Source organism: Pipistrellus hanaki (genome assembly GCF_964339955.1).
Source record: "Pipistrellus hanaki genome assembly, chromosome: 2".
In the NCBI taxonomy this organism is placed as follows: Eukaryota; Metazoa; Chordata; class Mammalia; order Chiroptera; family Vespertilionidae; genus Pipistrellus; species Pipistrellus hanaki.
Genome location: NC_140504.1, coordinates 148603783 through 148619293, shown reverse-complemented (window position 1 = coordinate 148619293; position 15511 = coordinate 148603783). Strand labels below are relative to the sequence as shown.

The 15511-nt window shown below is 39.9% G+C and overlaps 1 protein-coding gene and 1 pseudogene across 3 annotated transcripts in view; one reads left to right on the top strand and one right to left on the bottom strand.

The window, feature by feature from the left end:
- Positions 1 to 15511, bottom strand: part of SLC44A5 (solute carrier family 44 member 5) — a 311252-nt gene that overhangs the window by 205063 nt on the left and 90678 nt on the right. The window lies entirely within an intron of this gene.
- LOC311617451 overlaps positions 1 to 15511 on the top strand; it is a 29176-nt pseudogene that overhangs the window by 8306 nt on the left and 5359 nt on the right. Inside the window, exon 2 of the transcript in view lies at positions 13419 to 13518. The product of the transcript in view is annotated as an uncharacterized misc_RNA (transcript). The remainder of the gene's footprint in view (positions 1 to 13418; positions 13519 to 15511) is intronic.

The following is a 15511-nucleotide window of genomic DNA, read 5'->3' as shown; positions in this document are numbered from 1 at the left end:
AGCTTCTTTCAGTATCAGTGGCAGCTCTGCACTGCTAAGTTTTGCTTTCATGCAGAGGGGGGCAAAGTTGCCTGCATACAACTAAACAGCCCTGATCAAAGGACAGAAAAATATCTTTGCCTGTATATCTGACAGCATGCTTTTAACCAGCAGCATTTTTTTTTTTAATCATTGCCTCGTGGGGGGTCTGAACTCACATGAAATTAGTCGATTACAATGCCAACCACCCTGTGGACCCTCAGTTAATATTAATGCATAAAGAAAAAGATACATTCAAGATCCCAACTTTTGCCGAAACCGGTTTGGCTCAGTGGATAGAGCGTCGGCCTGCGGACTGAAAGGTTCCAGGTTCAATTCCGGTCAAGGGCATGTACCTTGCTTGCGGGCACATATCCCCAGTGGGAGGTGTGCAGGAGGCAGCTGATCGATGTCTCTCTCATCGATGTTTCTAACTCTCTATCCCTCTTCCTTCCTTTCTGTAAAAAATCAATAAAATATACTTTAAAAAAAAAAAAAAGATCCCAACTTTTAAAAAATAGAAATTAATTATTGGGGCCTGCAAACTGACTTAGAAAGAATTGCTGTTTCAAAAGTCACCCAAAGGGGGCTTTCATGTGTTTTTAAAACAAGTCCAAGGACTAAAATGGAACAAGCCTGGCACTGGGAGGTCAGGAGTGCCACTCTAGTTTTGGCACAGCCAATGACCTGCTCTGCTGTCCCTCAAACCCCTCATCCTCTCCTGATCCCCAATTTCTGTTTCTGTTTCATACTGTTCTTGCCTGTCTCATAGGATTATTTTGAGAATTAAATGAGATAAAAGTACTATGTTGAAGTTAGAAGTATTAAGTATCACACCATTATGTTTTACTCAAAAGAACACTCTCAGCCACAGGAATAGTTGCAAAAAAATATGTGGGCTTCCCTGAATCATTTCATAATATCTCAACTATTAACATCTCCTCTCAAGTGATGTCAATTAATTATTCTCCTTAATAATGTTAGTATGTGTTAATAATTTGTATTTGTGAACTCAAAATCTCAACATTTAAATCATATTTCCTTCAAAAGTGCATTGATTCTTATAAATTCCTAAAGTAATGTACATTCTGTTCAAATTGCCCATTTGTAAAAGCAAGTTCTTACATACTGACGAAATTGTTAACCTACCCTAGTATTTTGGGGAATGAAAGAGTATGTCTAGATGAATGGCCATTGAACCTACTCCAACATTCAGCCTGGCTAATTCTCTATGGTCTGTGGCACAGCAATACTCAAGAGCCACCAAAGTACAGCTAGACAAGGTATCTGATGTGTCTGTGGGGGTACACTAGAGAAGCAGAGATCTGAAAGATTATACAATATTTTAAATGCAGAGAAAAAAAACTTTCTTTAAATACTACATTTTGTTTCTCAGAATGTTATATATCATTTTCCTAAACACTAAGGGAGAAATATTTGCTCCAATCCTTTTCATTTACTACCTCCTAATGATTCATTTTGAATATTTTTATGAGACAATTATTACAGAAAATTGGCAAAGTGACTTGATATATATGTTTGTATGTATAATAAAGTTCTCAAGATAAATATAATCCTATATAATAAAAGGGTATTATGCAAATTGACCGAATGGCAGAACGTCCCGTGACATGCACTGACCACCAGGGGGCAAACACTCAGCACAGGAGCTGCCCCTTGTAGTCAGTGTGCTCCCACAGCGGGAGCTGTACTCAACCACAAGCCGGGGCTGAGGGCTACGAGCACAGTGGCAGTGGCAGGAACCTCTCCCACCTCCTCAGCAGAACAAAGGATGTCCAACTGCTGGCTTAGGCCCACAGGGAATGGGCCTAAGCTGTCAGTTGGACATCCCCCGAGGACTCCCAAACTGCTACAGGATGTAGGCTGGGCTGAAAGGACAAGTGCCCAAATGTCATGTCATGCACCGAGACTCTAGTTAATATAAATTTCCATTTCCCCCAAGGTTTCTACTATTCTACATGTGGGTAATACCCACCTTCATAACTTCAATTTTGGATTATCTATAATAATAAAAGCATAATATGGTAATTACACTGAACGTCCTTCTAGATGACCTTCTGGACAAAGCCAGGGCTGCAAGGGAAGCCCTACTCTTGCACAAATTAATGCCTACATTTTGGGGGAGAGCTAATAATTGGGAGGGGGCATTGGAGGAATTTTGGAGGGGCTGAAAGTATATTTCTTGATGTTTGTGATGATTACATGAATGTGTTCATTTATTTGATAACATCAATTTGAACTCTTATAACTTGTGTACTTTTCTATTTTCTATTCTATTATTGATATAATATGTCAATAAAGTGTTATTAAAATAATACTTATGAACATGGGTGTACTGAAAATTGGCTTTGCAGTCACAAACTTAACACCATATCTATAATTTTTCCAAAGTTTTATAGGTAAAATGTAGAAACCATGAAAATATATACTTTCTTTTCCCTGTGTTTTTTTCAACTAAAAAAATCTAAAATTTCTATATGAAGCACAAGTATGTCAATACAGAAATCTTATTTAAACAAGTACAGGTAGAAATCAACTTGGAAACTTTTCATAAAAGTTCAAAATTAGTGCCAAAGAATTATCTTCCTTGCTGGTATAGTAAAGCAAAGATTTCTATAACTAGAGATCTACCTTTATAGGCATCCAGTGTGTCAGAGAAAATGCTTACTTCCTTCTAAAGACTATAAATAGGAAGGAAATGAATCATTGTTGAGAGAGAAGTGAATAAGTTTTGTGTTTTTTTAAATATATTTTATTGATTTTGTACAGAGAGAAAGGGAGAGAGATACAGAGTTAGAAACATCGATGAGAGAGAATCATCGATCAGCTGCCTCTTGCACACCTCCCATTGGGGATATGCCCGCAACCAAGGTACATGCCCTTGACCGGAATCGAACCCGGGTCCCTTCAGTCCCCAAGCCGACGCTCTATCCATTGAGCCAAACCGGTTTCGGCAGAAGTGAATAAGTTTTAAAAAATAATAAAGTACATACTTGAACTATGCACTTCTTTCAGATTCTGACCCTCCACTTTTCTGGACCCTCTTAAGAAACCTAACTCATTCTTGAAGAGTTAAAAGGAAATATATGCCGTAATGGCAATGACAAAGCTAGGGGCTGAGGGAGTGGTGGGATACTATTTGGTATGGGGAATGGAGATAGCTGAACAGATTGACATAGACTTGCAGAGGCTGTTAATCTTTCTGGGACATACTAACACACCATGCTTGAATCTTGATGTTTCACACTGAGATAATCAATATCACTAATCATCAGAGAAAGGCAAATAAAAAACCACAAGATATCACCTCATGTCAGAATGGATGATATCTTTACATCAAGACTAGTAAATCAACAAACAAGTGCTGACAAGGATATGGTCCTAAGAGAACCCTCTTGCACTGTTGGTGGGATTGCAGATTAGTGCAACCACTATGGGAAACAGTGTGTGTGTGTGGGGGGGGGGGGGGGGTTCTTAAAAAATTAAAAATAGAACTTCCTTATTACCCAGCAATTCCCCTTCTGGGAATATTTCTTAAGAAACTTGAAACACTAATTTGAAAGTATCTATGAACCTGCAGCATTCATTGCAGCATTATTTACAATAGCAAAGATATGGAACTAACTCATGTGCCCATCAGTAATTGAGTGGATAAAAAGGTGTGGTACATTTATACAATGGAATGCTACTTGGCCATAAAAAAAAAAAAAAAAAGGAAATGTTACCTTTTGTGACAGCATGAATGGACCTAGAGGGTTTTATGCTAAGTGAAATAAGTCAGACAGAGAAAGACAAAATACCATATGATTTCACTTATATGTATAATCTAAAGAACAAAATAAACAAACAAACAAAATAGGAACAGATTCATAGATACGGAAAACAGTCTGATAGTTGCCACAGAGGAAAGGGATTGTGGGGCTAGGGGAAAAGTGAAAGCATCACGCAGTACAAATTGGTAGTTACAGAACAGTCACACAAAATACAGATTACAGTCAGGGAACATAGTTAATAATAACTATGTACGGGGCCGTGTGGATATTTGAAGCAGCAGGGGGACTATTCTGTAAAATACATGATTTTCTAACCATTTTGTTATATATCTGAAATGAATACAGAATAATGAATATAAACTGTAACTGAACAATTAAAAAATAAATCAAGGGTGGTCTACAAAGTATCTATGCAAACAGGAAATTAGAAACTTTGGGATCCCAGGTTGTATTTTTATATAATACAATACTTGAGTATGGGAAAAGCAAATTCAATTTTTGAGATTGTTTCAGATATCAACAAAATCTTGAGTTGGGACAAAAAAAAAATACTCATCGCACAAGAACTGGAAGAATCAACATGTTTGTGCAGAAATTTACAGCTGTAATCAGGAAGACTTTAAGTGGGAAATCAAAGTGGTGAGGTAGAAATGCTCAGTAAAACTATAAAAATAGAATGGCTCCTTTGGAGAACATGAAAGATCCTGAAAGAAGATTTGCAATAGAGTTGCTGCTCAATAATTTACACAGAAGCCCATTTGTAAAGGAGAGGCAGGAATAAGAGTTATGACCTAAGTTATGATCCAAAGCACAATGGGTAATACATTTGAGATACTAACAGAAGGAAATAAATACAATTTTATTTATTGAATCAGTAATTATTTATTGAATGCTGACTACACACTAAATCCAGAGTTATAGAGATTTTTAAAAAAATGCCTGAGAACTCCAGTGGCTGAGACCTACAGTTAGTGGATGAGAAAGGTAGGGAACTAACATTCATAGTATTTTAAATACTGCTCGAGACGAATATGGATTTACTGTATATGAAACAAGGGATAAGAGACAACTCAAATCTAGAGTTAGGGAAAGCTTACTAGAGTAGGTGGTCCTTGAATAGAGTATGAAAGAGCAGAAAGGGCAAGGGTGTTTTAGGCACAGGAAATAATGTATTTCCAAAACGTATTAGGATAAATTTGCAATTAGATTTGAAGATGAAAATGTACATCTTTCAGACTGATGGTTCTCAGAGAGGAGGGGTATTGGGAGACAGAGTAAAAAAGGTGCAGGGATTGAGAAGTACAGACATAGACATAAGGATGTAAAATACAGCACAGGAAATTTAGTCAATAATCCTACCTAATAAAGGAGTAATATGCAAATTGACCATACCTCCGCTACGCCCACCAGCCATGCCCATCAGCCATGCCCATCAGCCAATCAGAGCGAGTATGCAAATAAACCCAACCAAGATGGCTACAGCCACAGAAAGCAGGAGAGAGGCTTGGGTTTCCCAGGCAATGGAGGAAGCCAAGCTTTCTGCCTGCCCTTGCCGTCCTAGGCCTCCACTCAAAGTTTCAATTATAGAAGGTAAATAAATCCAAACAGAAATGGTGGCAGCCACGAAGCTGAAGAGAGCAGGCTAGGGTTGCCCCTGGCAATGGAAGAAGCAAAGCTTTCCACACCCTTGCTGGCCCAGGCCTCCACTCCAGGCTACAAAGTTTCAATTATAGAAAATACATGAACCACAATAGAAACGGCTGCCACCACGAGCAAGCAGGAGGCTTGGCTCTACTCCAGGCTACAAAGTTTCAATTGTTGAAGGTAAATAAATTACAGATACCAGGGCCTCCACTTGGGTCACCAGGGGGTGTGGCTGGCCTGCAAACCATCACAGGCCCCTTGCTCAGGCTGCCCCACAGCCCAAGGGAACCCCTACCCTGATCCTGGACACCCTTCAGGGCAAACCTGCTGGCATCCACCCATGCACCAGGCCTCTATTCTATCTAATAAAAGAGTAATATGCAGATTGACCATCACTCCAACACACAAGATGGCTGTCCCCATGTGGTCAAAGATTCTACCCTATATGGACACAAGATGGCCAGCAGGGGAGGACAATTGGGAAGCACTAGGCCTGCAAGGGAGGGCAGTTGAGAGGGACCAGGCCTGCAAGGGAGGACAGTTGAAGGTGATCAACCCTGCAGGGGAGGGCAGTTAGGGGTGCCCACGCTGGCAGAGGAGGGAAATTGGTGGCAAATAGGCTGGCAGGGGAGCATTTAGACATCAATCAGATTGGCATGGGAGTGGTTAGGGGGTGATCAGGCTGGCAGGCAGAACCAGTTAGGGGCAATCAGGAAGGCAACCAGGAGAGCAGTTGGGAGCCCGCAGTCCTGGACTGTGAGAGGGGTCTCAGATTGGAGAGGGTGCAGGCTGGGCTGAGGGACACCCCCCCCCCAACCACCAACCTGCATAAATTTTGTGCACCAGACCTCCAGTCCTATACAATAAGAGAGAAATATTGCCGAAACCGGTTTGGCTCAGTGGATAGAGCATTGGCTTGCAGACTGAAGGGTCCTGGGTTCGATTATCATTAAGGTCATGTACCTTGGTTGCAGGCACATCCCCAGTAGGGGGTGTGCAAGAGGCAGCTGATCGATGTTTCTCTCTCATCAATGTTTCTAACTCTCTATCCCTCTTCTTTCCTCTCTGTAAAAAATCAATAAAATATTTTTTTTTAAAAAAGAAAGAAAGAGAGAGCCGGGACTGGTTTGGCTCAGTGGATAGAGCGTCGGCCTGTGGACTGAAAGGTCCCGGGTTCGATTCCGGGCAAGGGCATGTACCTTGGTTGTGGGCACATCCCCAGTGGGGGGTGTGCAAGAGGCAGCTGATCGATGATTCTCTCTCATCGATGTTTCTAATTCTCTATCCCTCTCTCTTCCTCTCTGTGAAAAATCAATAAAATATATTTTAAAAAAAAGAAAAAAGGAAAAAAAAAAGAAAGAGAGAAATATGCAAGTGAGGCTGGGACATCACAATCAGCTTAGAGCATTCCCCAAGCCCCAGCGGACACACACCACATACCAGGACTGAGGATGGGCTCTGAGCAGCCATGGCCCCAGCCCTGGTGCTACCCAGCTCTGAGGCCACTCACCCAAGGGTTCACAGGCAGACATGCAGCACCACCTACCCTGGGAGCAAGATGCCAGCAGACTCATGGACCTGCTCAGGGGGGCGTGCTCCAAACCACTGCAGCCAGAATGTGGCGTAGGCCTAAGCCGTCAGTAGGACATCCCTTGAGGGCTCCCAGACTGTGAGAGGGGCAGGCCAGGGCATGAATTTTGTGCACCGAGCCTCAAGTATTGTAATAACTATATATGGTGCCAGATAGGTACTGGAAATATCAGGAGGAAAATATTTAAAGTATATGATTGACTAACCACTATGTAACACACCTGAAACTAATACAAAATAATATAAAATTTAAACTGTAATAATAAAAAATAAAAATAAAAATAAAAAAGAACTCTGGCAAGGTAGCTCAGTTGGTTATGCATGGTCCTGATACGCCAAGGTTGCAGGTATAATCCTTGTTCAGGGCACATAGAAGAATCAACCAGTAGTTGAAACCAGTTTGACTCAGTGGATAGAGTGTCAGTCCGTGGACTGAAGGGTCCCAGGTTCGATTCTAGTCAAGGGCATGAACATTGTTTGTGGGTGCACCCTTGGTGGGAGGTGTGCAGGAAGCAGCTGGTCAATGTTTCTCTCTCATCAACATTTCTGACTCTCTATCCCTCTCCCTTTCTCTCTGTGGAAAATCAATAAAAATATATTTCTTTAAAAAAAAGAAGGATCAACCAGTGAATGCATAAGTAAGTGGAACAACAAACTGATGTTTCTCTCTCTCTCTCTCTTTCTCTCTCTCTCTCTCTCTCTCTCTCTCTCTCTCTCTCTCTCTCTCTCTCTCTCTCTCTCTCTCTCTCTCTCTCTCTCTCATACCTGCTCTCTAGATTTAGTTCTACCAAGGTGGTAAAATGTTAATAAAATAGAAGAGATAGAAACATTGGGGGAAATTCAAAATGTTATCTTAGATCTTGTTATAAATAGGGAGAACAATGCTCAATGTAGCCAGACTTGGATTCTAAATATAGTCAAATTTTTATAATTGGATGGTACTTTCTAAACCTTCCAAGTATGGGGACTTCTTTTTTTTTTTTTTTTAACACAAACATGTTTTAAAGACTTTTACATGGTAGTTATGTCAGTTAACTTAAAAATTATATCGCCCAGCCTGGTGTGGCTCAGCAATTGAGCTTCAACTCAGAAACCAGGAGGTCACTGGTTCGATTCCCAGTCAGGGCACATGCCAGGGTTGCAGGCTCAATCCCCAGGTTGGAATGTGCAGGAGGAAGCCTATCAATGATTCTCTCTCATCATTGAGATTTCTATCTCTCTCTCTTTCTCCCTTCCTCTCTGAAACCAATATAAAAGATTTTTAATAAAAATATATAAAGACTCTGTGTGTATGTGTGTGGGGGAAGGGGGAGGTTTGATTAAACAAATATTGCTATGATGAAAACAAATGTGATTTTCAGAACTTGTTTTAATATCCACTCCCTCAAAAAAAATAATTAGGAATAAAAAATAACCTAAACATCAACCATTATTTTTATAAGTTATTAACAAAGTAATTTAACTATTGTGCATGTTTATGAACTCTACCCCTGTACAGTGTTATAGAAGGTTGGGTTCCTGCTCTTGCCAGCACAAAGTGAACAACTGATCACTTTTGAGAAGTGCATTACTTCTTTGAGGCTAACCTGGGGTCATTTAGTAAATCATCTTTTCCAAGCACTAAATAGCTACAAGCTTCCAAGAGTTAATGAAACCCTTAAAAAGCAAGTGATTTAGTTCTTTCTCACCAGCAAGATCAAGCCAGTCTATTTATTAATCCTCTCACCATTCAAGTGAGGCAGGGAGAGACACGTATTATAATCCCAATTACATGACTGGGGCATTAATGTTCAGAAGTGCATAATGACTGGCACAAGGCCACAGAGAAGTTATGTGCCAAGTGAGGAACTGTGACAGGAACTCGTAAGCCTCTGGGTCCTGTGCTAAGTCCCCGAAGCAATCCTGTGAATGCACTGTGGCGTGGCCTCAATAAATCTGAAAATGTGCCTGACTGGTGTGGCTCAGTGGATAGAGCATTGGCCTGATGACTGAAGGGTCCCAGGTTCAATTCTGGTCAAGGGCATGTACTTGGTTGCAGGTCCCAGTAGGGGGTGTGCAGGAGACAGCTGATCGATGTTTCTCTCTCATCAATGTTTCTAACTCTCTATCCCTCCCTTCCTCTCTGAAAAAAAATTAATAAAATATATTTACATAAATAAATAAATCTGAAAATGTGCTCATATAAATAAGCACAGCTCAAGTGAAAAACTAAAAGTTTAAAGATATAGCTTTCTCTCTGGAAATGTAATTCTACTTCAAGGGATTGCTTTATAAATAAATAAAGCAAAATTGAGTAAAAATTTATTTACAACCAGAAGATTTTCAACATTTAGATGACTGGTTGTAGTTCAATAAATAACAATAAAACCAGAATCCTTTTCATGTAATATTAAAAGAATCTAATATACTTTGAATCTAGGACCTCAAAGATGACAATCTGCATAGGGGTTTAAAACAAACACAGTTAATCCAAGTTCAAGTAGAATGACTGACTACACTTTTATCTCTGCTGATTCCCCCTTGCTGAGTTTTTTAACAGTCCTGAACCCAATTTTTTATTTTGGATTCAAGTTGATTCATATAAATACATTAACAGGGGAAACTTTTATTCAATAATCAGTCTATGGTGTTTTGGTGCCACATACTGTGTTGGTGTTCAGGTATATGAACAAAAGAAGTACCTACTCTCATGAAGCTTATGATTTGCCTGGATAGATGATCAAATACATGACCTGTAGATATTACAAAGGATGAGCCCTGGCCAGGTAGCTCAGTTGGTTAGAGCATGGTCCTGGTACACAGAGGTTTCAGGTTCAAAGACCAGGCAAAGAATGCATAAATAAGTGGAACAACAAATCAATGTTTCTTCCTTTCTCTCTCTCTAAAAATATTATTCAATAAAAAATACACACACACACACACACACACACACACACACACACACACAAATGATGATATATGCTTTGTGGAAGAATTCTAATGAGCATTATGAGTGCATAATGGAGATGCAAATTAAGTACCACCTCACACTTGTCAGAATGGCTGTCATCAACAAGTCAACAAATGACAAGTGTTGGCGAGAATATGGAGAAAAGGGAACCCTAGTACACTGCTAGTGGGAATGCAAACTGGTGCATTCATTGTGGAAAAAAGTATAGAGTTTCCTCAAAAAATTAAAAATGGAACTCCCATTTGACCCAGTGACCCCACTATTAGGAATATATCCTAAGAAACCTGCAACAGCAAAGGAATATATCCTAAGAAACCTGCAACAGCAATCAGAAAAAAATATATGCACCCCTATGTTTACAGCAGCTCAATTTACAATAGCTAAAATCTGGAAACAACCCAAGTGTCCATCATTGGTGACTGGATAAAAAAGCTGTGGTACATTTGGACAATGGAATATTACTCAGCTATAAAAATGAAGGAACTCTTACCATTTGCAACAGCATGGAAATAAGCCAGTGAGAGAGAGATGTGTATCACATGATCTCACTTATACATGGACTCTAATAAACAAAATAAACTGATGAACAAAATAGAGCCGGAGACACAGAAGCATGGAACAGACTGAATCTCATAGAGAAGGCGGGGTAGGAGGGTTTGGAGGAGAGATTAACCAGGGAACTTATATGCATACTAGAGGCTCGATGCATAAAATTTATGCATGGGAGGGGGGGCGTCCCTCAGCTTGGCCTGCACCCTCTCCAATCTGGGACCCCTCAGGGGATGTTTGTCTGCCACTTTAAGCCTGATCTGATTGGGCCTAAACCGGCAGTCAGACATCCCCCTCACAATCTGGGACTGCTGGCTTCTAACCACTTGCCTGCTTGATTGCTCCTAACCACTTCTGCCTACCAGCCTGATCTCCCACAACCGCCCTCCCCTGCTGGCCTGATCGCCCACAACTGCCCTTCCCTGCCACGACCTGTCTCCTCTGTCAGGCTCCACCTCTGCTGTGCATGTGGCCATCTTGTGATGGCCATCTTGTGATGGCCATCTTGTGACGACATTAGAGCATGATGCATGAGGGTGTGATGACTACCTAGGCTATTATTAGTATAGATATACATAACCCATGGACACAGTATGGTGAAGGCCTCAGAGGAACTGGTGTGGGGTGGAGGGGAGTCAGTGGGGGAAACAAACTATTGATAAAACAAACGGGATATTTGTAATACTATCAACAAAAAGGATAAATTTTAAAAATAAAGACTGTATAATGGGAGAAGAGCATGATTAACCACTATAATGGGGTACATGTGGAAGAGAAAAGCAGTTCACATTCAGAGAAAGACTGAGTTAACTAGGCAGAGAGGTGAGGAAGGGAATGAACATCTATAGAATCATATTCCATATTTATGTTTCCCACACATATTTTATGCCAGTAATTTCACTTTGTATTAATTTAAAAAAATAAGAAAATGTTCTATTAAGAAGTATTTGTTACTTTTTCTACCTTATTTGTATTATTAACTTACTTGGGGTGTTTACAGTATCCAGAGTTATTTTATTCATTCTCTTTAGTAATTCTATTTGATTCTCACAACTCTATCAATTAGGTAGAATGATACTGTTTCATTTCACATATGAGAATCTGAAGACTAAGACGAATGGATTTTCTCAGTGTCACATGGTCAGTAAACAGGGAAGCCCAAATTGAAACCTATATCTTCTATTATAGATCTAAGCTAAGCACTATTAGTGAGAGACTTAGATCTGTACTACACAGATAATAATTAACAGAAGGGAGAAGTTCCATAGTAACTTGTGTAGGTAGACAACACTTATAATTTTGATGCAAAATTCATCTTGGAGCCTGAATTACATAACCGGCAAAAACACTTCCCAATGTATTTGACAATATATACTATTTTAATGAAGGAACCTTGTTTATCAGAACCCAATCATTTGGCTTTTCAAATTCAGATTATTGTTAAATATATTACTCGTAGAGTTCATAGTCTAAGGGTGCTTTGTCCATGACCCTATCCATTTTTATTAGCTAACTAGAGGCCTGGTGCACGAAAAGTGTGCATGGATGGGGTCCCAAGGCCTGGGAAGTGATCAGGACTAATCAGGTTCCCCACCCCCCTAACTCCCCGCCTCTCCCCTTTCTCCTTCCCTCACAGCCTGTGACCACTGCCACACACTCCTGGTTCCACATCTCAGCCTAGGGCCCAGCCCCAATCAGGTGATTGGGAACTGCCAGCCAGGGGGAGAAACAGGGGCGAGGGACCCAGGAGGTTGGCCATCAGCCCCAAGAAGGGAGCCGGTCCTCACCACACTTCACTCCCCCAAGAAAGGGGCCGCATCCACCGCCACCCACCCCCAGTTCCCTGTTCCAGCTCGGGGGTCTGACTCTGATCAGGTGATCAGGGCCTGCTGGCTGTGTGGAAGGACTGGGAGGTTGGCCAGCAGGCCCCATTGGCAATTGGGGTCTAGGGCAGCTCCTGTGTTGAGCATCTGCCCCCTGATGGTCATTACGCATCGTAACGACTAGTTGTTCAGGTTGTTTCGTTGTAATGGTTGCTTAGGCTTTTGTATATATATATGGAGGGGTGATATAAACCATTCTTAACATAAAAGCTTAAAATAAAATATGCTGAGTTTTTTGAAAAAACACAACAGATTGCTAATAGTAAATTTAAAGCATATCTTAAATGGAAAATATATACAAGCAAAAACATGTGTTTTTATGTATGTCTAAAACAATTTTAGTTAGCCTGGCTGGCATGTCTCAGTGGTTGAGCATTGACCTAAGAACCAGGAGTGTATGGTTCAATTCCTGGTCAGAGCACATGCCAAAGTTTCAGGCTCCATCCCCAGTGTGGGACCTGTAGAAGGCAGGTGATCAATGATTCTCTGTCATCATTGATGCTTCTATCTCTCTCCCTCTCCCTTCTCATCTGAAATTAATAAATATATATATTTTTAAAATAAAACAATTCTAGTTAAATTTAAATTCCTATATAAATTTCTTTGCCAACCATTCCCTTGAACAACACTGATCAGTACATCATTAGAGGTACAGGAGGTGTTCCAATCCAACATACAAAAGGGAGCCTTTGAAAGGAAAAAATCATACTTTCCTGTTGCCTCTTCTCTTCATTGCATATTAAGTATATTGAATTTTACTCTAATTTTTAAATCATTACTATATAAAGGACGACTAATTTTTAATTTTTGACTCAATTATATTTTGTCACTATTAATATGGGGGGAAAAATCTATTTATCCTTCTTTACTGTCCCTTCTGTTATATTTACTAGAGCCAAACATCACTAGTAAGATTTGATAGCTCTATACTTTGAGCCTAACTTCTGAACTGTTCAAAGCTGATCCACATTCTTCTATACCCTCTTTCAGCCAACATTTATTTGTCACAACAAGATTTTGAGGTGACAACAGTTGCTAAAAATGTGAAGTACTCAGATACTCTGCAGGTGCTAAAGGAAATTCCAGTGTGGTATCCAAGAGAAAAGACGGGTATAAGAAAATGTATGAGGTTCTTTTCTTTTGCATCTCTTCTAACCTGAATAATATAATATAATATAATATAATATAATATAATTATTATTTTAATCTCTCTACCAACATTAATTTTATTTAAAATATAATTATTTTTTGTAACTTAATTAGGTAATTAGTATTTTCAAACATATGGAATGTGAAAACATACTGATCATATCAACGAAGTAGTTTGTTTCAGACTGTGCAAAGATAATAACAGACTTTTGATTTAAATATCCAATTATTAAGAAATGTGAATTATTTAGATACTGGAGGCCTGGTGCATGAAATTCATGCATGGGTAGGGTCCGTAGATCTGGCTGGCAATCAGGGCTGATCAAGTTCCCCTGCCTCCCCACCTCCTCTTTCCCTCACCCCCTCATGAGGCACCCTATCACCACTGCTGGTAGCCCACCATGTTCTGTGTCACCCCCTGTTGGTCAGTGCACATCATAGCAAGCAATTGAACTCCCGTTCTCCCGGTTGAATTCCCAAGGGGACACTTTGTATATTAGCCTTTTATATATATAAATCAAAGTCCCCCAAAATTACATGAATCTATAAGGACAAACCCAGACTATATATCCACTACCATTTGGGGGCACCTGTTATAACTAAAAAGAAAATGTGATATTTTGGTATGAAAATTATAATTTTATCTTGTCTGAGTTATGTAAATGCTTTTAAGGTATATGACTCATTGATGGAGAGCAACTGATAAATGAGACATAAATAAAATAAGAAAACAATCTTTTAAATAATCGAAAGGAGCTTTAGAAATCATCCAATACAATGTTCCAATTATAGTAGATGGGACCACTGTTTTTTAAAGCCCTTGGTTTTTTAAAACATTTTGAATCAATATGGAATCTTACATACCATATGTAATGGTTTTTATAGGACATTTTTTCTATATATAAAATGGGAGTTTGCAAACCCCTTATTTAAAGCAACAGTTAGGCAATAAACTACTTGAGATCAAGGACAGACTATGTTCATTCACATTACATAAACAAATGAATGAACTGATAAAAGAATGCAAATTCTGTGCCGGAAACCAATCATTGTCTCACTAATAGAAAGAGGCTGGTCAGCCTTGAAGCTCTGAAAGGTCAGAGCCAACCACACCCTATCTAATTGAGACAATAGTAACTGAGGCAACTTCCCCATCTTGTAATCATGTAAATCCTTACTGATATGATAATCTGCTTATTACCTGCCTATGGGTGTTTCCCAAAGCTGCTTAAGGGTAATGGGTGTATCCCATAGCAGCCTCAATAAAAGGGATAGCAAGGCCAAAGATTAGAGAGTATTGCCACTAGAGGTTGACTCCCGCCTGGCCCCCCATTTATCCCAAATTAACTCTTTTCTAGTCTCTCTCTTCATTTTAGTGTGTGGCCTCCTTCAGAAACCAGACCCTGAGTGGGCCCTAATCATACGGGTCGTGTTAAGGGTTCCCACAATTCTGTGTTATAATACGACCAGACAGTTACTGTAAGTTCCACTCACCTATAAGTTCTCAGCATTTGACCAAGTATATGGCATGTCATATTGACTCTCTGACCCTCTCTTCCTGAAAGCTTGGGTAAGAGAGCTTGAATAATCATTTTATCATAGGAAGTATCAAGGAAAATCATGTGTATGAAATTTTTAAAACCATTTCAAAGTGGCTTTAAACTGCCTTCTAGAATTAATGCCCACCCCGCCTCCATTACCAGTAGCTAGCTAGCATAGTCGGTTCCATTCATGGGGAAAATTGGATGTGGCTCCATTAATAATCATACTTGGAGGATCAGCCTAATATAAAGGACTTCTTTGAAAATGCTGAATCTCTGGACTGAAGTCAGGGAACGTCTTAATGGGAGGACCACGTTAGGGAAATTTCCTTCTTCAGTTATTCCCTTTTCTAAGTGAATCTACATTTGAAGTTGCTGCTCCATCAGTGACTA